Source organism: Manduca sexta, chromosome 23 (assembly GCF_014839805.1).
Source record: "Manduca sexta isolate Smith_Timp_Sample1 chromosome 23, JHU_Msex_v1.0, whole genome shotgun sequence".
In the NCBI taxonomy this organism is placed as follows: domain Eukaryota; kingdom Metazoa; phylum Arthropoda; class Insecta; order Lepidoptera; family Sphingidae; genus Manduca; species Manduca sexta.
This window is the reverse complement of record NC_051137.1, coordinates 8,348,354-8,373,074: the sequence shown is the minus strand read 5'-3', so window position 1 is coordinate 8,373,074 and position 24,721 is coordinate 8,348,354.

The window sequence follows — 24,721 nt, the reverse complement described above, 5'->3', positions numbered from 1 at the left end:
TGAACAGTATCGTTGCTACAGTCACACTCGTGCCATTTTCAACTTGCCAGCCTCTTCTACGATCTCGCTCGCTAAGACAATGATAAAAATTTTGCCGAATAATACCGAACATATACGACTTAACACGAATGATAGAAAATTTGTTTATTTCATTTGCCATTGTTGCGAAACAACTCAATCTAATCAATACTGAGGTAAGCATAATTATAATATCATAATTGCAATAAAACGTTCCAACAAAGTACAAACCATATTGCCATTTTACACAAACAAATCAATTTTAGTACTTGAAATGTTGTTATTTGTAATATAAATCCGTAACAATAATTTTTCCCTTCTTAAACTATTGATATACAAAATGTATAGCCTTTTTTATTAACACTACTATAAAGCGGGTATCCTACTTATTTACAAAATTAAATATTGCAACCTGAGCTATGCCTTGGCAGAAAAATTTACATAAAACATTATGTATGTCTTTATTGTTACATGTTTGGAAAGGACATGCAGGTATCTATATCACAGTTACATTTGCCTGTAACTTATTGGACTTTGTTTATTTTAAAGTATGTCAATACATATTTCAAAATGCATTTACTGTGAAACACTAATGGAATCATTGGTAACCAGAGTTTTTTAAACAAAAAGAAATAAATAAAACGTAAGTTCCAAATGATATATAAGTATAATATCTAACTGGCTCCAAGTGTATGACTCACATTTAAGAAATGATGAGAATGCAATAATAGTTAATAGTAGAATTCCAGAATGACATTCCTTTAGTAAAAACAGTGAGTGAAGTCCACCTGCTAAACGAAGATCATATTTATGTAAACAAGTAAATGGCGCAATACATTCATGCAAATATTGCATTATTTCAGAATCGTTCATAGAAAAGTGCTTTACTACAAATGAGTATATATAAAATCCCGTTTTATACAGTGAGATTATGTTCATACTTAACTTATAATAAATTATTAACTTGCTAACTAGAAGGCTCTGTGAAATTTAAGTACTTCTTAAACAGTTAAATCCACTTTAGAGCACATTAAAATTATTAATTACCCATGCAAACCGGTACTCCATCTTTGATTTTACGTTACATTAACGAAAAAATACCCAAGATACTTTTGTGTTAGCAGCTGTGCCTTCTTTATTATGTGTCAATGTTTTTGGATTACTTTAGTAGTCTTAGACATTCACAATACCTACTGATTTAGCACTTAGGTACTACAAATGTATTTTTGTAAATCTTTATTATATTTCTATCCGACAATAGCTATTGTTTTATAATAATAATTTAGTAGCCTATTTAGAAATAACATTTTTATAATTTAATGCGTTATTTCGCATTTTTTCGTTTAGTTTGAAGATAATGATTGCACTGATAGAGTCTAGCTCTACATAGAGTCACCTAATTCATAATGCCAGATTGATGATCAAACTACTAATTGTACATTGAGTAGTTAGTTAGCAGGTAAATCTATGAAAAGCGCTTCACTGCATCTTTTGCTGAGAATTACAATGGTGGTGATTTAAAATTTTCTTAATGTATCGAAAAAAAACTGTCTGTGGAAAATATAAGGTGTAAAAAAATAACTTCTTTGGTATAAGTTTCTGTAGGTCTCAAAATCCATGCGGACACATAAATAAACGAGTAAGAGTAATTTAGTGAGGTTACGAAATACCAACAATTCCTTACGGTAATGCCCACTCCAATCTAGCTCTATAGCATCATACGACGCGATAGCGTAGCGTAGCGTCGACGATACGTAGTAAACCGTGTCCTACTACCAATATGAAAGTGAAATGGAACAGTATTCGTGTCAAGTGCAGAATTTAGATAACAAGGCTATTTATTGCATAACTCAACGTAAAACATTATTTTTATATTTTGCAATTGAAGTAAATATAACTGGAACATGACAATATCAACATAAAATTAAACGTTTAAAAAAATTAAAATGATTTTAACTCACGAATGAATTAAATTAGTCAACATAAAGCAAATTGTAGCATTAACATATATACATGTTTATTTTTATTGTCAGATAACAGTTTAGATGTATTATTTTCCTCGTTATATTATCATGTAACAGAAGACTTAATAAAGACGTTTTAATGGTAGTAAATTCTATATACAAGCAACGGAGGTACATATAAAAAGTCAAAGGGGCAGTAAAGGAAGAACGTGGCGCGTGCAGATATCGGTGCAGGCGGCCCCGCGGATCTATGTCAGTGGGTCACGGCAATGACGTGGCACACGGCCGCGCGATGCGAGTCGCGGCGCGCACTTCATTCTAATTCCGCTTCTCGAGTATCTCCGTTTATATCATACTCGTTGGTATCTTAATAAGTTAATCTATAACCTACTCATGCACATATACATTTTTGATTAATAACTAATTATGCTTGGGATTTTTCGAATCGTACTTCCGATTAGTGCCCTATGTTACCTATGCGCTGACATTGACCGACTGAAGTGATTCATGTGTTAATGAATAACAACGTGCCTATTTAAACATGATAAATGTATTCCTACTAAATGTTGCGTATTTTCTACGCAATAACAGGGAAAATGCATAACTTTAAACGAAGTATCTGTATCGGGGTATGTATAATTGCCGAAACGCTTCTAGTGGCTGCAGTAATGCGCAGCGTGGCATTTAAGTCGTCAATCTTCTTGCTTTTCATTGAAACGCACATTGCGTGCACATTTTTTAGTCCAACTATAACTACAAGATTACTTACTAACTCTACGAGTACTTTCCCTTGTAGATTCGAGCGATTCTACCTCTGTTGAGTTTAAATGGAACCTCAATACCATAATTATAAGAAATGATGAGATGCTACCTCGAGGGAGCTTAAGTAATCTGATCAAATGAAACAACTAATGAGAATATAAATGGCGTAATATATTGGTTAGGGACTGCGTTGAATATACTAGCCACTGCCCATCATTTATACATGTTTGTGTTTAGTACACAAAATATACCATGTCCTGTCATAACAATCGAAGACGCATTAAATGTAATTTTAACGAACTTAAGTGATTTTTTCCAACTTACCATCAAATTAATATATTATCACACACGAGTAATTTAAATATTGTGAATATAATGACATGTACACAAAATAATATATTTACTTTAAAAACAAGTACTATCACAATAATAAATACGAATCGCTCATTTATATAATTATGATTTATTGATGAACCTATGACGAACACGGTCCAATTTTAAAAGCCTGTCTGTAGTGGTCTTTACCTATAATGTGCTACTGCGTACAAGTCGTTTTATATAAGCGATTGGCTACTTGCATAATGGATTATGGACCTGCAAATAAAGTTTATGGAATAAATGAATACAATAAAATATACAAAATTAACGTTACGGAATGTACTAGTATTAAAATTATTCATTCACATCAAAGAATAAATTAATTTATAAACTCAACAGCCATACATAGCCATTATCAATATTGTAGCTATAAGAGATGTTCACAACTTGATACTTATTCAGTATCAAGATGCTGTAACTTATTTTATATTTGCAAAATCTCCGCTAATTTTCCTCTTATGGTCATTGTTTAAAATCTATATAGTACCATTTGAAAAGAGAAAAGAAATGATTTCTTATGTTTATGCGATTGTTAAACCTAAAAATACTATTTTTTCTCATATATTATTTCATTTTGTATAATTGTAAAATGTAGGTATCTAGATAAAATTGTAACTTTGACTTATCGGACGACCAACGCCTTAGTTCCCCCCGTCACCATAACAGCTGCAGTCTTCGGAAACGTCCGGAGAAAATTATAATATATATACCGCGATAAAATTCGAAAAATAGTTTTATTTCAAAGAGAAAAGTATAATATAAAAGAGTTGTCCGCAAAGAATCCCCGCAAATGCGTTGCGTCACGTGGGCGGGCAGATCGATCGGGCGGGCGGTGACGGCGGCGCCTGCGCGAGCTGGATCCTCTTATATATCGACCGGCAACTTTAACTGAACACTTTTGGGGCAGGTTAGGCCTATGCTCTGGGGTCAAGGTCACGTTTCGTGCAGCTAAAATATTGCTCATACGATACGCAAATACGAGTTGTTCATTTAATTTTTTTATGCGGTTTTTAATAACTAGAAATTAAATGTGTTTACACCAAAAAAATTACATTATAATTAGAATATTTGTTCCAAAATGACATAGTTTTAATGGCATATAAATAAAGATTATTTTTCAATACTTATTCAATTTATTTATTATAAATCCCAAAAATATTTTGTGTACATACACTCCCACTTAAAAGACAGTCAGTTTCCAGAAATAATATCTTTCATTGAATGCCTATCTATTTTTTCCAAGTAAATAATAGGTTAGGCTTCTTGAATCCAATATATCTCAACTTTAAGTAAACATTTGTTAAAATCAGAGTTCCTTTTTCATAATTACTTTCTAAGAAGTAATTATTTCTTCTGCGTTAATTTATATTTGGGGTGTAAACAATTATATTCAAGAAGTACTGTAATTCGTATGGTATAATATATTTTAATTATATAATAATTTCATTAGTGATATTATGATATGTAGTATTTTAAGTTATATTTTAATATAATTTTCGTCTATATAACATATAAAATTTTAAAGATCATTCTGAATTCTCGTTTAGAGTGATAATATGCTGAAATCTAATCCAAAGTAACTGTGTTTAAGTGAATATTTCAATTATGGGACATAGTGATGAAAATATACTTTAATATAATTAAGTAATCATAATATTAACATGATTGTTAATGTTCCTTCGAAGGTGCCACCCTGATAGGATTAGTAAACTTTTTTAATTTCTACTTTACAACTTTAAGAAGTAGCACAATAATTATTACATCAAAAATATGAATACACTATTTTTTTCTCGCGTTTCCAACTGAATGACCATCCTTCTTGGAAAAAAATCCAAGTTTAAGAACAAATTTCCGGAATAAAAACTGCTCTAAAATAAAAGAAGTTTTATGTTAATCTATTTATTATATTATTATAACGAACCTTTATACACCTAAACATACGCCCCCTTATTCATAAACGTTTTTTATCTAAGGACGGAGTAAAGCTGTGATAACAAGCCTGTTTCTCAGTGTCCAACAGCACTGAGAAATAGACATAGGGCCGTTGTGATTGGTTATTATTGATGTATTTCAATATTAGCCAATCACAACGGCCCTACGTCTACGCACTGCGAAGACTGCCATGCCGTCAGCACTGAGAAACAGACTTGTTATCACAGCCTTACTCGGTCGTTAGATAAAAAACGTTTATGAATAAGGGGGTAAATCTTTCACTTTATGATATTAGTAAAATCCTTTTTCAGTGATTAATATTAATTACCATAATACTAAGGAATACAAGAAGAAGTCCAATTACAGCACTCTCTAGTTCTAATATTGGCCAAATAAAATATGTAAGCCATACAAACTAACGTTCCTACATTTACTACGGAAACCTAAAAACGACTTCCTATTAATGAAGAGCGGTCTCATAATCAAAGTGGGCGCATAAAATTGTTTCAAGTTTAGCGTTATAAACGTAACAAATGCCAAGATCAGGAAAACTCACCGAAGCATTACTAGTTGAACAGCTTACACGAGTGGTACCAAGTGCGTTGCAATTATTGAGTAACAGACGTAACAGACATTTTACCAGTAATAAACTACATGTCTTTATATTAATACTAAAAAAAAAGCACATTGCGCGCACGGAGTAGTGTGAATTTTGGCATAATTCAAGTTTATATTATTATGAGGTTAAAAAATATTATTTATAAATTGTAGTAGAATTTCCACCATTGGACAACCATTAGTTATACTAACCATAATTATTGTAAACGGAAAAAAAACTCACCTTTATATTTATAAAAATACTAGCTTTTGCTCGCGGCTTCGTCCGCGTGAAGGAGTTTGTGATAAAAGTCCCGCAAAAAAAAGTATCCGATTTAATTATATTTATGGCTCACTATTTTGGTCATAGTGGATGCCACATGAAAGGTAGATATACGCTGTCGCGGACTTTTATTTAGAACTATTTAAGACAAACAATCCTACGGTACATCATCTTTGTCTAACTCCAACGGTTTAGGTACGCCAAGATAACAATTTTTTTCCGACTTACTTGATATGTAACGTTATATTATAATAACCAAAATACAGAAGATTATCATAAATTGTAGTAGCCTATGTGTTATTCTGCTGATGTATAACCAATATTACTGTAAAGTTACATCCAAATCCGTTAAGTAGTTTTTTCGTGAAGAGGAACAAACATGAATACATACATCTATACATACATACATCCATATATCTATCCTCACAAACTTTCGAATTTATAAATAGTAATAGTAGAATAAATATGAATATATACAAGAAATCTATAGTGTGCAATGTTTTACATAAGAAAATATATGAATATTAAGTCACCCATATCCTTCCATTATACAGCTATAGTATAAGATAACGCACTTCAAAATGGTTCTAAGCTAATTTCCAATTTTTAAACAGATTCGCTTCCCCAATTTTTTTTCAGTTTGTACAATAAAATCTGATAGGTATCTAAATTTTTAATATAAAAGGCGATATTACAGAACTAAACTTTAAATTATCTGCCTTTCCTTCATATAAATAATGCCAACTATTTGTGTAGTGTTTGCAATTTTCATCTACCAACCTGTGTCAGTTTACAGTTTACGCCGAAAAAAAATAAGTACATTTAAATTAATAATCATAGAATGGTTTCAAAAAATGAATGTAATATTAACTTGATGTCGTATGCTGTGTCTTTAGCAGTTAGATTTTGGTCTATGACCTTTTGTTTGGACATTATCTTACGGAGTAACTTCTTACAATATTTGTTATTGCAAGGGTCTACATGGCGCGTGATTCCGCTAGAGTTATTATATAGGAACCAAAATCAAATGCCAAAATCAAATATTAAAATAAGGATTACAATAAAGAGGAAGTTGCACGCCTTGTGGAAAGTGCTGTGAATACCCGTAAATAGTTTTTTTTTAAACGGCTATTAGTCTTCTTACAACCGCTTTCAATTTATTATTCCTTGACGGTAAAAATAGAAAAAGCAGTGATCAGTTGCCCAGTCAAACTCTAATACACTACACACTTATCATCTGCTTAAAAATCTAGAGAATCAAAATTTTTTTAGATATTTGTTTACAAACGGCAACAATCCATTGGTAGGGAAATGGTTTGACGAGACAGAGGGTTAAAATTCAACTCTAAGCACCTTCAAAGTCAGTTTTGCGTGTGTTCTGTTAATTATCACTTGTTAGAAAACATTCTGAAAAGAGAAATCGGAGAGTTCTCCATTAGAATTTCGAAGGCGTGTAAAGTATATCAACCTGTTTTATGTTCACTAGTTGTAATTTGGCAATTTCATTTTCTTAACACCCTCCGAGTCGTATTTTTAGTCTGTAACTGGCCTATAATTGTCATCGTTTATTCCTTTACTACTGTGTTAAGTGTAAATACATAAATAATATGCAAATTGGTTAAAAACAATAACAGCTAACGAATATTTTACGTTGAACTGTACTGAATGAAATTTTATACACAAACCAAGTCTTGGATTAACATATACACTAAATTATATCCTGAAAAAATACCCAATAAAAAAACAAACGCATATCACGCTTATATGGCCAAACGGATAGACAAAGGTGCAACTAGGCGACACACTTTTGGTCATGTAGACAATTCCCATATAAATAATGTGGAGCTCGGAACAGAATCCCTTTAAGAAGGTGGGTGGAGTATATTACAACGTAGTCTAGAGACAGTGAGTGAAATGGTCATGGAGTGACTGATGTATATTGATGCGTCATGTGAAGGTCATCGGTATGCCCTACCTAGGATATGATATTCATATGAAAAATTAATGATTATGTTAAAAATGTTCTATTGGTAGTTGAAAAAAGAAGCAAAGAAAATGAAGGTTTAATAGGTGCGCAGGGCGAGGGAGGAGTACGCCAAGGCGCGTGTAAGCGGGAAGCACTGCGGCGGCGGCGGGTGTAGACCTCCTCTGCTCGGGATTGATCGTGAGAGCGTACCCACTCCGCGGTCGGGGCCATGCGACTCTGTGGGTCGTCATGGAGACCGCCTGCCGCTGGTGCCGTCGCAGCGTCGCCATGACAAACACGCCGCGCCGCACCACTTTCAATTTCGTACTTATTTCGTAGCTCATATGTAATTATATGAGACAATTAAATCATTCCAATATTAAACTGTACTAACACATACTTAAAAACGTATATTCTAGTCCTTCTTTCGGCTCAATGAGTCTGTTTTACGGCGGTCCAACCCCGGTCTCAGTCTTTAGAGTTCTACTTTTAATTGCGGCCGTACAAGCCGATTCTAGAGACAAGCTCTGCCACACAAACTTCACTATATATTGTCGAGATTTGTAAAATGCTATCGGCTTGATGACGTCTCAGTCTACTGTTTGTCAATGTCCTGAATCAGGTGTTATTTATGTATAGGTTAATGTTAAATACATGAACATCATAATTTATGCAGAGAATACTTTTAATTTTACAGCTGACAGTATTTCTTTACACTATTATGGTACAAAAGACATCAATCAATATGTTTTTGAATGTTTATGTTCTCACTTCTCATAATATTACCTATGCAGTCAACGCTACGGGGCGGTGGCGCGGTGTGGCGCCATAGGCGAGTAGGTATTCTGGCCCAAAACACGCAATATATTTAAAATATTTTTCTAAAGTAACATAAAACCTTTAATATATACTATAACGGTTGTAGTATAACCTATGCAGCCACTCTGATTTTCAACGAGAGATGCAAGAGACGTGGGAAAAACTAAAAGGGCTTTGTTGTGGGATTTTTCTATGAACATGGCATCATATCTCACGAATCATGATTCGAACGATGGTTTTGTGCGATTGTTTTTTGTTTTAGTTCGTTATGGTCCTGGGTTTGCACTAAGTTTGGATGTTGGATATAATATTTAAAATTAATGAACCAATTCTCCATATGCTTTAAGAGTTCGGAAGCTTATACTGCCCCCCAGTGGGAAATACTTTTTAAGCTAGGAATAAACTTTTGTCCACGGAACGGATATTAAAACGCGCAACGCCGCGGGCAAATTATGCTGAATAATAAACAGCTATAAACAAAAATAAAAAACGATAAGTTAACGAAATTTTAGATATGAATGTAGTGTTAATCGATAATCAACTTATTCATTTTAAACAACAGCGTTACGCCTATTGCAGATCAACAACTAAGTGGAGTTAGTTTAGCTTAATTCGTATACTTGACAAAATAGCATATGCTTAGTTAACATAGTATTTTGCGGTCTGTAATCAAGTATGTAAAATATGTTTTATTTACAAATAAGGGGGCGGCTATCGGAAATACTTTGAAAATATGAAGTTGTCAATCGTTTAGGGTACATTTTTGTTACCCCAGGCACCAGTGTATCCTACCCGTTACCCCGTCCAAAGCTGCGCGTGGGCACTCACTAGTCGTCCGTAGATTGAGCCAAAGTATAATGTTGTCCACAGAGGACTCCTCTTGTTGCTAATGAGATTATAAGCTTATACAATATATGTAGTACTATAATAAAATTATATATTATAACAATGAGAAAATGCGACGTAAACTCGTATATTCCGGTAGTCGGTGAAGGTCAAGAGTAACTGTTTTACTTTATTAGCGCGCGGTATTTAAAACTGGATACTAATTACAGGTTCCCGCAAAGAAAGGATTTAATAATAGAATAAAGGAAAGTATATATGACTATTACTGTTGCCGTTTATTATGACAAGTCACATAAAATGCCAATATCATGTTAAATAAACAATTAACATGGTATCAGGCCCGAAATAAAATACATATTTGAATTTAGGCGTAGTTATAAACCCGCTTCCTAAATAAAATATAAATACAAATAATAAATACCTTTCTACTGGTTGTTCTTAAAATTGTCAGGGAAGAAGATATTATATACCTAAAATAATAATAGCGAAATCTAGCATCCAATAACGGAATTGCATACGAGTGGGAAGAATGAGAATAGAAGAATTAAGAAAATTCTACGCTGTTAAAGAATATCCAAAAATCTGTGAGACTTTCTAACACGTTTACACTTTAACTGCGACGAAAAACAATTAAATTACCTTCGGCGTGACACGCCATACACCGTGTGTCTTGTCTCGCACTCGCGTAGCAAACACCGACGCAATTGCGGCTCCATACACCTAGCTCATGAAAATGAGTGCTACGCCTGTGCTACTTACTCAACTGCAGTATACATAGGCGCTACGCATAACACAGCATAATAATATTATGTGTTTTACAGTAGCTCTCCTTATAAAACACTGGGCGTGTGGTCCCGCACCCTTGTATTTTTTTTTATATTACACGCCTGTCATGCCGCACTGGTGTCGCGCACTTATAACACAACAAGTGTGTGTATTTTTTATAGAAAGCAGGTACCGGCCACCCGTTAATTTTAGCAATGGCAAGAACACAGCTAAGCCGTGCCGAACATTGCTGTTTGTATATGAGAGAAGAGTAGCCTCTTTTAATCTTGCATAAATAGCATAACTCATAGCGCTTGGGGAAAACCGAAACAGTTTTTTTTTTTTATATTTCCAAAACGTGCACGGCCGTACTGGAAAAGACCGCATGAAATGCACCGTAGAGCCTGGTTTCATTCTATCTTCATAAACGTGCAAAAACGTCAATTATTCAGCGGCGTTATGTACGCGTGTTTCTGTCGCTATAAAGATGTGCCTACACACTCTTTCCTCTTTTCTCGATAAAAAGCAGCGATGATCACAGGAATTGTATCAATCTTAATGTTTGTACACTACATTTGATTGCGTTACAATCAGAATCTGCTATGAACGCGCTAGAGACATGCTTATCAAAAACGTGTCGTTAGTTAGAAGAACGCCGTGTGTAAACGCAAACTGCAATAGATTAATTATGCTAACCGAACGCAAAGTGATAGAATTCAGTCCGGCTATCTGTGATCCGCTCTTGACGCCGGCTGTATTTGTAGTCTTCATTTATGTTAATATTTAACAAATAAGCTGTGTTTATATATCAACGTACCTTGCATCTTCAGAAACCGAAACTGGCATATATGTTTCATTGGTGTCATTGGCGCCAATAAGCGCCGAATCCTGTTGCTCCGTGGCGGCTCGATGTTTAGTATCCTTTTCCAAGTTAAAGAATCTGCAAAGAAAAGTGTAAAATTATCAAAATATTTTTTTAAATTCTTTAACAATTCGGGGCGTTAGTTATTGTTCACATATTGGTAATAAATTTCATATAATGCTTGGCAAATGGCAATGCTCAGCCCGATACATCTGCGGTAGCTGCAGAATTAGATATTCGTATCCGAGTTATGGTGTGGTCAACATTCTCACCCAAACTAAACCTGATAGGGTAGATATATGATACACACTTGGAAGACAAATCAAAATATTTAGTCCCATAGAACTAAAATGAAACTTCAAAACTGATTCAGCAGAGGAATGTAATTACATGTTATAAAGATTTATAGACAAGTTAAATGGAAAGGATGCCCAGATAAATACCTAGAGTCAATTTTGACATCAAGAGACGATGACACAAAATGCGGACCATTAGAAATAAAATAGTCATTAGACCAAAATTTCATTTTTCTTTTAAAGACCAATATGACAATTTGGTTTACCTTATTAGGTAATAATAATGTTTTTTCTTATTAGATTTTGTTTTTATTCATATCTTGTTGGGGTTGTTGGAATAGGCAATTTTTTTTATTTCATGCCCGTATTGTGATAACATTTTGCTATTACGTATAATAATATTGAAAGTATATTATACGTAATAGCAGACTGAATTTCCTTCAATTTCTTCTTTATTTTTAGAATGAAAAGATATTAACCTGAGGTATCCCCTACTCATAATGTTGGGATGAAAAGAAGGGATGTTTGTTTTTTTTTGTCTATCCCAAGGAGTTAGCTGTCGTTCGAAAATATGCTGAAATTATAAGATTGATAAAAACGGTTGGAATTTTTATGGGGGAGACCCAGCCCTCAAGAATTGCCTCGAGGGGAGAAACGGTTCGGCTTGGACACGCGTCCACACACAAGCACGCACGCGCGCGCACCCACCCACTCACTTCTTTTATTCCCAAAGGGATAGACAGAATAGCAACTGATGCACCCACTTTCCGCCGTGTGTATTCCGTCCTACGATGAGATGAGGGCGTGCTTACGGCAGATATGGCAATATCGGCCAAATTCCGGACTTCGGGTGAATACTGAGTAGGAAAACCAAATACGCTCACTTCGTCCTGCCCGGGGTCTAATCGAGGCATCAGAATTGCAGTAGTACCGTAATACAACTACGCCACCGAGGTGTCACCGACCAGGCTGCATGGTTTTAGAAGTGTAAAAAAATTACAGCAGTACCTACTATAGTATTATACCAAATTTAAAATGAAAACTTACAACTAAACATGCTTTACAACTCGGCTAGTTTCTAATCGGCGAGTAACTACGGAACCATACACTGCGCGTAGCCTGATATGCACTTGGAGGGTTTTTTATTTTATGCTTTTGTATGTACGAAGTAAAACGCTATTCATTTCGACTATTGAGCATAAACCTAGACTTGGAACATTTCAATGTGACGCAATAAGAGGAAAATTTTATTTAAGTTGAAATATTTTATGAATAATATTTATGTATGCGACCTACTTTTGAGGTAGCATTATTACATTAAGATAATGTGTCATACTAAACAGATTATAGCGAAGTGATTCGAAATGTATTCTGAAAAATATTACGTCAGGTCAGGTGTTAGAAGGATGACTGATATATTTTGTACCCGACTGAATAACTGACGCTCAATTCTGACAAATGCTCGGGAATGCCCACGTTTGCGAAAAACTCACTGCGGTATTTTTACCGTAACGCAGTCAACATCAAATCGAGCTTAAGACAGGTTGTACAATTAAGAAGTGAACGTGAACTGAACGCAACCAGTACGCGAGTCCTGCACTACAGTGCCTGTACGAACCATCAAGCAAAGTAGTGCCCGAACTGTTGCTGTAACTGCACTCGAGCAGGGCACATGCGCGCATCTGCCAGACGTAGACGCACTCATATATTATCTTATCTTACTGCTTATTCTTATCTTACCTCTTACTATTTATATTCTTACTATTAATATTTCGATTTTTGTTAGAAGTAAACGCAAAAACAACTGAACAGATTTGGATGAAATTTGGCACACAAAGGGAACATGTTAGACCATGTCTTGCATTAACAATAAGGCGTAAACGTCATATAGGCTGCGGAATCGTAGAATCGTTAATGTTTCATGGACTTTTTTAAATGAAAAAAGGCTTTTCACGAGGGGGAAGCCGCAAGCAACACCTAATATTATGTATACGTAAGTCCAAGTAAGATGACTTCTAAGTTTTAGGAAGGCAACAAAATTAAAAATGCTACAATAAATTAATAAAAATCAACCTTTAATTAAACCTCTAATACTAAACTCTCAGGAAATAAAAAAAAAATATAACAGTATCAGTTTCTTTATTTTTTTTCCCTTACCACTCAACAATTGACCATTACTACCAGAGTGCCCAAGAAAGACATCCATAGTCGCAAAGGAAAGGTCTAGCTTGTGAAGCAACTGTTCAACCACTTTTTTCCTTAAATTATGTTTTTGGGCCCTTCGTTGATAAGAGAAACTGCGTGGTACTAACCATGAAACAAAAGGAATAGAGGGTGAGAAGGGTAGTATTTAGCCAAAAAATATCATTTTCCATGTGTATTGCAATAACAAGTCAGCTTTTCACATAAGATGTCTGTGACTTGGTACAGTGGTACTTCATGGCCATTCAAGCATAATAGGTTATTTGACTATGTCTGACTTTGTAAATTTTTTAATATTTAACAGGAATTAGACAAAGAAGTAACCATTCTGTGAAAGTAGCATTAATATTCGATAAGAAATGAGATAGTAATTTAAATTTCAAATATTACTACATGCAGGAGGGGGCGTGGAGTGTGGATATCGCTTCATCTCTTTCTTTCGCACGCCTCCTAAGGCCCACCGACGTCACATGCAAGTATTTCTTCCCTTTTCTGTTTTTTGACACTTACCCCTACTACCTAATTTCAATTACTTATAACTTGTAGATTTTTCACCAGATTTCATTGATCTCTTGTTTTATAATTTATATAATGTAAATATTTTATAAAATTTATAAATAAAAATATATCCAATATGTACCCTATTCTAATAATAAAACATTTAGAATTATACATTACATAATTATTACATGCTCATCATTTAATGCCATATCACTCTTTTCATAATTTTGTCTGTCCTTAACATCTGTAGTAGATGAGCACATATTTGTAAAAAGCATACAGGCACCAATTTGAAGTCATCGTTCCCAGATTCACAATATTTTTCTTTATGTGAAGAAAAATTATAACGCATACATATCTCATTATTAGCCTGTTTTCCTCCAATGTAATTGTTTTTTTATTTAATTATATTTTAATAACATTGTGTCATACAGTGACATTATTGGGATAAACATAATATTATGTGACTTCATATTTGACATCTGTATCATAATATGATAATAAAGCCTAAAGTATTTCCATAACAAAATCCATAGCAAAATTTTAATTCAATGCATAAAATTATGTTGGGGGCATGTTAATTACCAACAATGTAGGACTCATATTAACTATTTAATAAAACAGATAGTTCTTTCAATTCATATGAATATATGAACATACATTGGATTATATGCACTATCAAAACGCCCAACTATAATGCACCTCTGCATACCCCTTCGAGGATGTGGAACATGAGTGTGATAACTTATTCATTCTTTACAGTATATGCAGGCCACTGCATATACTTATGCCAATGTAAGATATGACTTAGGGCCTGTTTCAAAAGTTCCAAGTAAGTTTTATTTGATAGATTCATATTCAACAGTTTATGTAGATAATTCTGTTTTTATTTCTATTGGGGAGTATCGATTGTGTCGCTTTTTGTACTTGAACCACTTATACTATTAATGCTAGGTAAAATTTACTCCAGAATAGATAAATTTATACTTCGAAATGTTATGGAATAGCCACAAACACTTTACGAATTATTTAGTAATTGTTGAGAATCTCTGCGTAAAATCTGAATAAATAAAAGTAATATTTTGCCATACTTAGTTCCAGAAATAAATCTAAACAGAAATTGCCCCTTACAGCATAGTATTAAAGCAAACTAGCTATAAGCCATTGATAATGAAATGAAACCAGAGATCAAAGTAGAATAATTGTTGAATATTGTCTGATAATAGAGAAAATAACTAGACAGTTTATTGGGATTGCAATGCTTAAATGCTTGTAGCTGAATCATTTTTGGGTCCGTGTCTAACTATGTACACATGGATTTTTAATATTACTTATTTCTTCAATTTTTCTGGATATAAGTTAATATTTGTTCATATGCATTGATAAAACAAAATATTATGTCAAAGTAACAAAATGATTTACACTTATGTGTTCTATATATATTTTTTTGCATTTTATTTAGTTAATATTACTCTTTTATAAATATGCTATTAACATAATTTAAGATTAAACAATTTCAATAAACATTTATGAATTTGTATTCCGTTTCCGTTTAATATGGCCAGATAATAAGAATTTAAATACTGGCAATGGGACTGTTGTATTTATTGTATAAAAACTATATCTCAATGTGTGTAAATCAAATGATAACATTTGTTTACCCATGTCAGTAGATCTGTAGATAATTAATGTTGAAGTGTCTTTTTGTAGTATTAAAACTCAAAATAGCCTTTACCTAATTTTAAATATAATTATTTGCATTATACTTATACCGAAATACTAGATAATATTATCTGTATAATTGTTTCAGTTAATCTGTGAAACCACTACACCAAGGATGTTCACTAACTTTATGGAGTCTATATTCGGCTGTTGCTTTTAGCTCTGAAAATATTTAGTGTTTTGTGTAAACTATTTGAAAGTGGGGCAAAGGTAAAAACTATTATAATTATATTATTTCGCACCTGGCTGAATAGCAATTACAACACATGGTAATAAATTATTAACTACCCTTTTATTACTCAAAAATGTCTTTCAAAATCAGCCCACTTATCTACAACAGACAGAGATAACTCTTGCAATCATTGAGGGTCTTTCAATAGTTGAAATTAATTTATTTTATCTTATTCTTATTTATTTGGCTCAGAAACAATGTACATAAATGTAATTTATATGATTCTCTGTATGTAAATCTGTACAGTTTACAGAATCTGTATGTAAATATAATTTATATGATTATCTAAAGTACAATATACATCAAAATAATTTTAAATTTTACACTGACAAAAGTCAGGCATATCAAATAAACAAATATTGTAAATGATAATATATTTTTTATACTTTGGTTACTATGAATTTAAGGGTACTGAAAATTTCAAAATAAGACTAGGTATTGCTATGTGGCTCTGCCTCTGTGACATACCTTGTCAAGTTTAAAAATCACATTGTGTACTTTCCAGAATAAAAAGTAGGACTATGATTATTATATTAATCCTGGACTTGGTACATCTGCATGTCAATTTAATATCTAACCCAATCTACAGGTTTTATGTTTACCTGTAATATAAACTGTTGCATTACTATAATTTTAAAAGCAAAAATATATCTTGTATGATCTAAAATTATTTCATTTATTCAAAGGGTAACTGTGTGTCATCCTGTTATAAGAAGGTGGAAAATACTTGAATTGAAAATTTATAATTAGTTTAGTTTTTAAATTAACAAAGTTTTTGTTATGTTTATGAAGATATAATATTTTAGCAAATATGTCTGTTTAGCTTAATAACTAACACCAACACTAACACTTCTATTACTTCTAAGTAACTTGTTAAATTATACTTAGAAGTGTCCGGTAAATGATATATCCATGCTACAACAACTACACTTTTAAATGTGAGAAGGCCAAAGAATACAATTTAAAAACACGCAGATAACAAAATAGTTTTACAATTTTGACACATCATGATTTTATTGGGAATCTATCTATCCTTACCTTTATATCCTACATAGACAGATTACAATAAGATTCCAAAACATTACAGAGCAGCACTAACTGGCTTATTAATAGAGCAAGTGTCTAGATACATATTGTTTTAGCTATATCTGCCATTTATAAATTATATTAGTACCCTATATGAGGAGTATTATGAATAAAATCTACTTGCCTTATATTGGAATTCTGAAGGTATAATATTATGAAGTGTAATAACTTACACAAGGTGTGATAGACTACAGGGCAGATATTAATACAGAATATATGTTTTATTCTTCAAACTGCCTTGGTGGTGCAGTTGTATATAGGTATGACCGCAGTCCTGATCTCTGGTTAGTCCCCAGCTTCGGTGACATGGTTTTGTTTTTTCTTCTAAGTCTGCTCCAAATCACACTGTGGGATGGACTACATATGATGAAAAGCGGGTGTACAAATTGCACCTTTGCTTATCCCTTGCTCAATTTAAAGGTATGAGTGTACATATATTATTTTTACCAGCCAGGAACCACCAGCTTAAAGCTAATAATGTCTTAATCTTGTACTAAATAAGCTGCAAACTACAAACCACCATATAACACCATACAATAAGGTACTGAATAAATTTGGTGGTAACCAGTGCCTTGTTGTTAGCCTGGCCTTCCCACAGGACTTCACAATACAAGTGTGCTTAGTGTGGAGACTATATTCAATGCATTCTGATAAATTTTTGCTAATAAATAAACTTTATGACTTTTCTTATGTGAGATGAACTTAGGTCCTAGATTATGATTTGAACTTTGGTGTATGAGAATATGTCATCTTATTGCTATTGCTCTTACTTATTAATCAACATTACTATTGATTTTATTAAAAAGCATTACTTAAATATGTAAACATTTGCTGACTATATACATGATTATCTATTTAAAATTTCGATACAATCTTTAAAATCAGTTTTATGTCTAATTATAATACATGTACATCATAAATATTTCTTTCTGATTTATTCATGTACTTTAATAAATATTGTACTTACAATTTTATAGTTCATAACATTAAATTTAAAACAAAGAAATGAAACTTTAGAGAAACCAGATAATTCGTGACTTCGGTGTAAGTAATGGCTTTATACCTAATTTGTTTATTGTGTATAAAAAGCGTTAGTGATCGTTGAATTGATCGGGGACAAAAAATAACCTAGCATTTATATTATCAAGGCTAAGTCAAGACCTTGAAGAAGCTTTACATAAAAATTAATATCCATACAATACCAATAATTATCCTAAATGAATTCAGGACCCGGGTATTTCTCATTCTATAAAAGTAGACCATCACTACCTACTTACACATAATGACGTCATTACATTGACTTGACAGTCAATAAAACACAGTAAACACCAAAATATTCTATAAAATTGTTGTTTATAGAGTTTTGGTTAGAAACTACAAGTCCCAAATTTATTTTAATTGCATGTTATACTCACAGGGTTTTCCAAATAAATAGAATTCCACTAAGTGCATCAGGGTTATCCGCGGCCAGGGGTTGACAGCGAAACTGCGAAACCTAAATAACATGGCGGCATCTTGTCGCAGCCGGTGTATTTGCGTTTCTATTCTTTTCAACCATATTACACTGTCTGTTTATATTATTATTATAAATCACTTTTTATGTTAAAAACACTTTTCAGTATTTATGCAAAATAAATAAGTTTGTATCACACACTAAAAGCAAAATGACGTAACATTCTCAACCTTCACGGTCGCACAATAGGTATAAATGGTAGTAGCAGAAGAAATTGTTATTGTTGTAGAAAACTAATCTAGTTGGACTTGGTCCGTGCAACACTGCTATTTGAAACTCTAATAAGAAACATCACTTAAAACATAATAACAGTTCACTGAAATTTTGGCAAAGAAAAATAAGACGCGATAGATTATTATGCGAAAGAACAAACGTGACACGCAGTCAAGCAAGCTCGCTAACTCTTTCTTTTTTTCATCAGTGCTGCCTGTAAACAAAAAATATTTATTAGAAAATAGAACCGTCAAAAATAAAACGTCAGGAAATGTAATACCAGCTTTTCGCGCATGGAAAGATTTGGTAAGCCATTAGCCAAATCATGTGGATCGACAGGTCAGCGGTAAGGTTATGTAGAATGTTGAATGATATCTTCATAAATTAGGTTTAATTATAACAATATCCAAATATTTTAAGTGTATGGCGCTAAATGGCATTTGGAATGAAATATAATATCCTCTGCGAATTATAATATAGTGTTAATTTGAGTTTACCCGTAATCTTTTGAATATATTGTGTCGCCTAAAACAATAATCAAGTTAGTTTGAACGGCTATTTTGTATACAATCGAATATTCAAAAGTGATTTATTTTTGAGTATTAAATTAATGCTGTATAAATCCGGACTTAAATAAAACATGTACGTATATTGCGTTTTTATTTACTTTAATTTATAAATATCGTATACACTTTGTTTTGTGTATTCCCTTTTTTTTTTAAATAAAATCAATATTTTAAATCCCGCAACACTGTTTCAAAACCCATAGGTAATATAGAGCTGTATACACGGTCCACAACATCAATGGTCCATCACCCACAAATTGGTCCATTAAGTAACTGTACCGTTTATTCGAAACCTAACTTATAATAACGAAGAACGGCTATTCCTTTCCCTTTCCTCCTCTATATAGCTATCTCTCTCGCACATCCCCCACCACCAGCAGGTATCTCCAAGGCGTGAGTGACTTGGAGCGGCGTTCATTGGCGTCCAATTTCCCGCCGCATACGCACGTACTCCTCTGCACAATACTGACGTACCTCGCGTCGGTTCAATATAAGTAGCAAAAATATTTATTTTAACAACAGACACTCAAAAGGTTTTTTATCATTTTTTATCAAGTCACTGTGTTGAATATCATTACTTTGTGCTAAAATATGTTACTGCTCATCTACCTACATATCTAATTTGTAATTTTTATTTTTGTTTTTAGCATATTATTTTACTAGCTATCATAATGAGTGATCCGCAAGAAATTATTATGAAGGACAAACATAATACGACACGTCCAGTCTGTGAAAACGATTCTGTGAGTTCTTCATCAGAGTCGAGCAGTTCAGCAAGTTCGGACCATAGTCGTAGAAAATCGCGCCGTCATAAAAAAACTAAATATGCACTAGTTCATGAAAAGACATTTTCAGACAATCGTCATTCAGATGACAGTTCTTTTTCTGATTCAGTCAGCCGTGTTCTGTATAGAGATACGGAGGAGCAGGTACCTGTTTCAACATCAAACTTTAATATTAATTTAGAAACCAGTCTTAAAGTACCATCCGTGCCCAAGACTACTCCCCAATATTTGGAAATGTTAAATAATCTTCAACGATTTAATAGCACAGATTGGTCTGAAGTCCGCTTTTCGGACGTTCAAAAAGCTTATGCTCATAGTCCTGGATTTATTGAACTCGAGGTTAATGATGAGATTAAAGCCTATTGTACCAACCGTCATTTAGCATACGCAGAAAAAGCCTTTGCAGTATTGACTTATGCGCTACTTAAACAAAGAGAGGTGCTTCAAGATGAATTGCGCCAGTTTTGACATGGGCACATACATCCGAACTTAATTTTGAAGAACTAAATGAGAAAATAAATAACGTTTTCCTGAAGGGAGAATTTTTCAAAGTTTCCAATGATATACTGCAGATGGTATGCGGTCACAGGGCCGACATGATACAGCAACGACGTGACAATATACTATCCTTTGTTAAGGAGCCTTTAAACAAATATGCTTTAAAGAAAATACCGCCAACAAATAGCCACCTTTTTGAACCACAAGGTCTTACGTCTGCTATAGATAAAGCTGGTGGTGTAAAAAAGGCATTTTGGTCTATTTCCAAACATGGAAATACTGATTCTGCTGCGCAAGCAGGACCGAGTAGACCATTTCGAGACCCCGCGCAGGGGCGCTCAAAAACAAAAACACCTGCGCAAGGTGGCACTTCTGGCAATTCAAGGCCTGCGCAAGGCCCTTGTTGCTCATATCATCCAGAATGGCAACCTCATTCCCGAAACTATCCTGCGCAAGGACACTTTAGTGGGGAGAATCCTTACAAAGGAGCTGCAAAATGGAACAAGTCATTTCAAGAAGGAGCTAGAAAGCAATCCTATCACAACCAAGGTGGGCGCCCCTCGGCTAAGTCAAATAAACGTTCTGCATCGCCGTCCTATAAAGACAGATCTAACAATAAACGCAGACGTTTCTGACGCACTGCAAAGAAAGTTTCAAGCTGGTCAACTTCAACTTTTTTATCATCATTGGAAGCAATTGGGCGCACCATTGCACATATTAAAAATCATTCAAGGGTACCGTATACCTTTTATACAAAAACCTCCTTTAATCATGCCACTAGAGAATGGTCGGTTCTATCACACTCCCGACTCAATAAAGATGACAAATGCTATAGAGGAATTACTAAGAGACGGTGTCTTAGAAAACGCCGCAATGTCACCAAGTTTCTTATCGACAATGTTTCTTGTTCCGAAAAGCGACGGGTCACTCCGACCAATATTCAATTTAAAGAGGTTAAACGTATACGTTCACACAGGAAATTTTCATTTGCTCAACATGTACCAAGTGAGCAATTTCCTGCAACCAAACGATTGGTTGGCGAAAATAGATTTGTCACAGGCCTATTTCCACCTACCAATAGCTTTAAGTCACAGGCCATTCTTACGTCTGTTTTACAAGAGCAAAATGTTCCAAATGACCTGTCTACCTTTTGGCCTGAGTTCGGCACCACAAGCATTCGCATCGGTGACGAATTGGGTCGCTCAAATCCTAAGAAATCAGGGGATAAGAATTCTAGTATATCTAGACGATTTTTTGATCGCTCATCAGAATTCAGATGTCTTGAGGTCACAAGTCAGCACAGTTCTGAACACATTAATATATCTCGGCTGGAAAATCAACATAACAAAGTCAATTTTACAACCGCAGAAGAAAATAGAATATCTGGGAATCCTTTGGGATCCATGTCAGAACCTGAAATTTCTTCCCGAAAAGAAATGTCAAGGTTTGAGTGCTCAACTACACCTTCTCTTAGAATGCAAAGGAGCATGTCTGAAGGAGCTTCAAAGCCTAGTCGGTACATTGAACTTTGCAAGCTTTGCCATATCCAGAGGAAGGCTCAATTACAGGTCGATACAAGCACATTGCAATTCACTTCTCGAGGCCAAGGCACTGAAAGTTTTTCCTCTACCACAACATGTCCTGCAAGAAATGATATGGTGGGTAGTCCACTTAAGAGAACCATCAGTGATCCATGTTCCTCATCCCACATATTTTCTGACAACCGACGCTTCGAGCGTCGGTTGGGGGGCACGCCTGAACAATCATTACCTGTCAGGGCTATGGTCGGATGCAGAAAAATCATTAAACTCCAACTTAAAAGAAATGTTGGCTATTCTAAAGGCACTCGAATTACACGCCCTTCTCCTGAGGAATCAAAGCGTGTTGATTCAGAGCGACAACCGAACCGTTGTCTCATACATTCGAAACGAAGGAGGAACAAGGTCGAAAGCCCTGACGGACCTCTGCCGATCAGTGTTCCTCTTGTTGGATCAATACAAGATTCACTTCTCGATACATTACATTCCCGGGAAGTTCAACAGCGAAGCGGACAAACTATCGAGACGCCTAGCCCTTCCGGAATGGCATCTGTTACCTTCTGCAACAAAGAAGGTGTTTGCACATTTCGGGAAGCCAACAATCGATCTTTTTGCATCGGTGAGAGCTCATGTAGTCCCAGCTTACTGTTCTTTGGATCAGAAAGATCACAAAGCTGTCTTCCACGACGCGTTTTCAATAGCATGGAACTACCAGTTAGCGTGGATATTTCCACCCCCTCATCTAATTCCGAGAGTGTTATCTCACATGAACCAGTCGCAAGGATATTACCTTATCGTGATTCCACTGTGGGAACGAGTTTTTTGGAGAGCCGATTTGATAAGCAGAACATTGGCTCCACCTTTAATAGTAGAGGATCTTCAACAGGTTTTAGTCGACGTAACGACAGGTCTTTGTCCCCCCAACGTATCTCAAATGACGATAGAAGTTTGGAAATGTGGGGCTGGTCCAAGAATCTGACATCTTGGTCATACAAGCAAAAAGCTCTATTACTCTCTAGTTGGCGTCCGTCGACATTACGAACGTACAAACCTGCTTGGGATCGATGGCGCAAATGGGCTGCGGATCACCACGTCGATTTTTCTCAGCCATCAGGCTCAGATTTGGCACGTTATTTAGCAGATTTACATGAGATATATCGTCTATCATACAATACAATTGTACTCCATAAATCTGTTGTGTCTACGTTATCAAACGCTGATTCTTCTGGAAGTTTGAGCTCTCATATTCTTGTAAAGCAAGTCTTAAAATCAATTGCACTCAAAACTCCCAGGGTTTTAAAATCCCCAATCTGGGATGTAGACATTGTTCTTAATTATTTGTCTAACAAAGTTTTAAATGAAAATAGCATGTACGAAATGGCTAGGCATACAGCCACACTTTTGATGTTATATTCCGGCAGAAGAATCCATGATCTAACTTTGTTGCTGGCGGATCAAGAACATTGCATTGTTGGCAAAGATCATATTATCCTATGGCCATTCTTTGGATCAAAGACTGACTCAGTTGATTATCGTCAATCGGGATGGAGGCTTAATAGGCATTTAGAGAATAAGTCATTAGATCCTGTCTATTGCATTGAGCAAATTATCCATCTTTTTGAGGACAACCGTAAGAAAGCTAAATGTAATAATTTATTTTTAACCATCTGTGGTGAACCAAGGGCTGCTTCACGTACAATTATTGGCAGATGGCAAAAATCAGTATTGAAGGATGCAGGTATTCAAGCATCTGCTGGTAGTGTCAGGTCTGCAGTCGCATCAAAAGATTGGATGGATAACTTACCAATTGATGACATTCTAGCTAAAGGTAACTGGCGCTCTGCTAATACTTACCATCGTTTCTACCGCAAAGAAGTATTACCTATAACTAAACCGGTTTCTGTAATATTTAATCCGATTTGATTTGGTAAAATTTAATTACTTCAACCTTGTATCATGGAACATCACATATTGTACTGATTTTTGATCATTAAAGCGACTGATTGAAAGTCTGTGTTGAATATTAATGCCTGACACGTTTTTTAAGGATATCTACATTTTTATAATATGTATCTACCCAATATTATAATTATTACATTCTTATTATCGCACATCTCATAATAATACTATTTACTACGCATCTTTCATGGTAATCATAGCCTTTGTGTCCACTTAACAACTATGTTCACATTGGCGTCCATCACCACCAGGCGATAACAAACACGTCTCCGTTATTATAAGTTAGGTTTCGAATAAACGGTACAGTTACTTAATAGCAGCGTTTTACCTACCAATAAAACGCTTATTAAGATACTTACCTTTATTCGAAACCTAACATGTAAGGGCTGCCTGGCGGACATTGGGTTATAATATAATC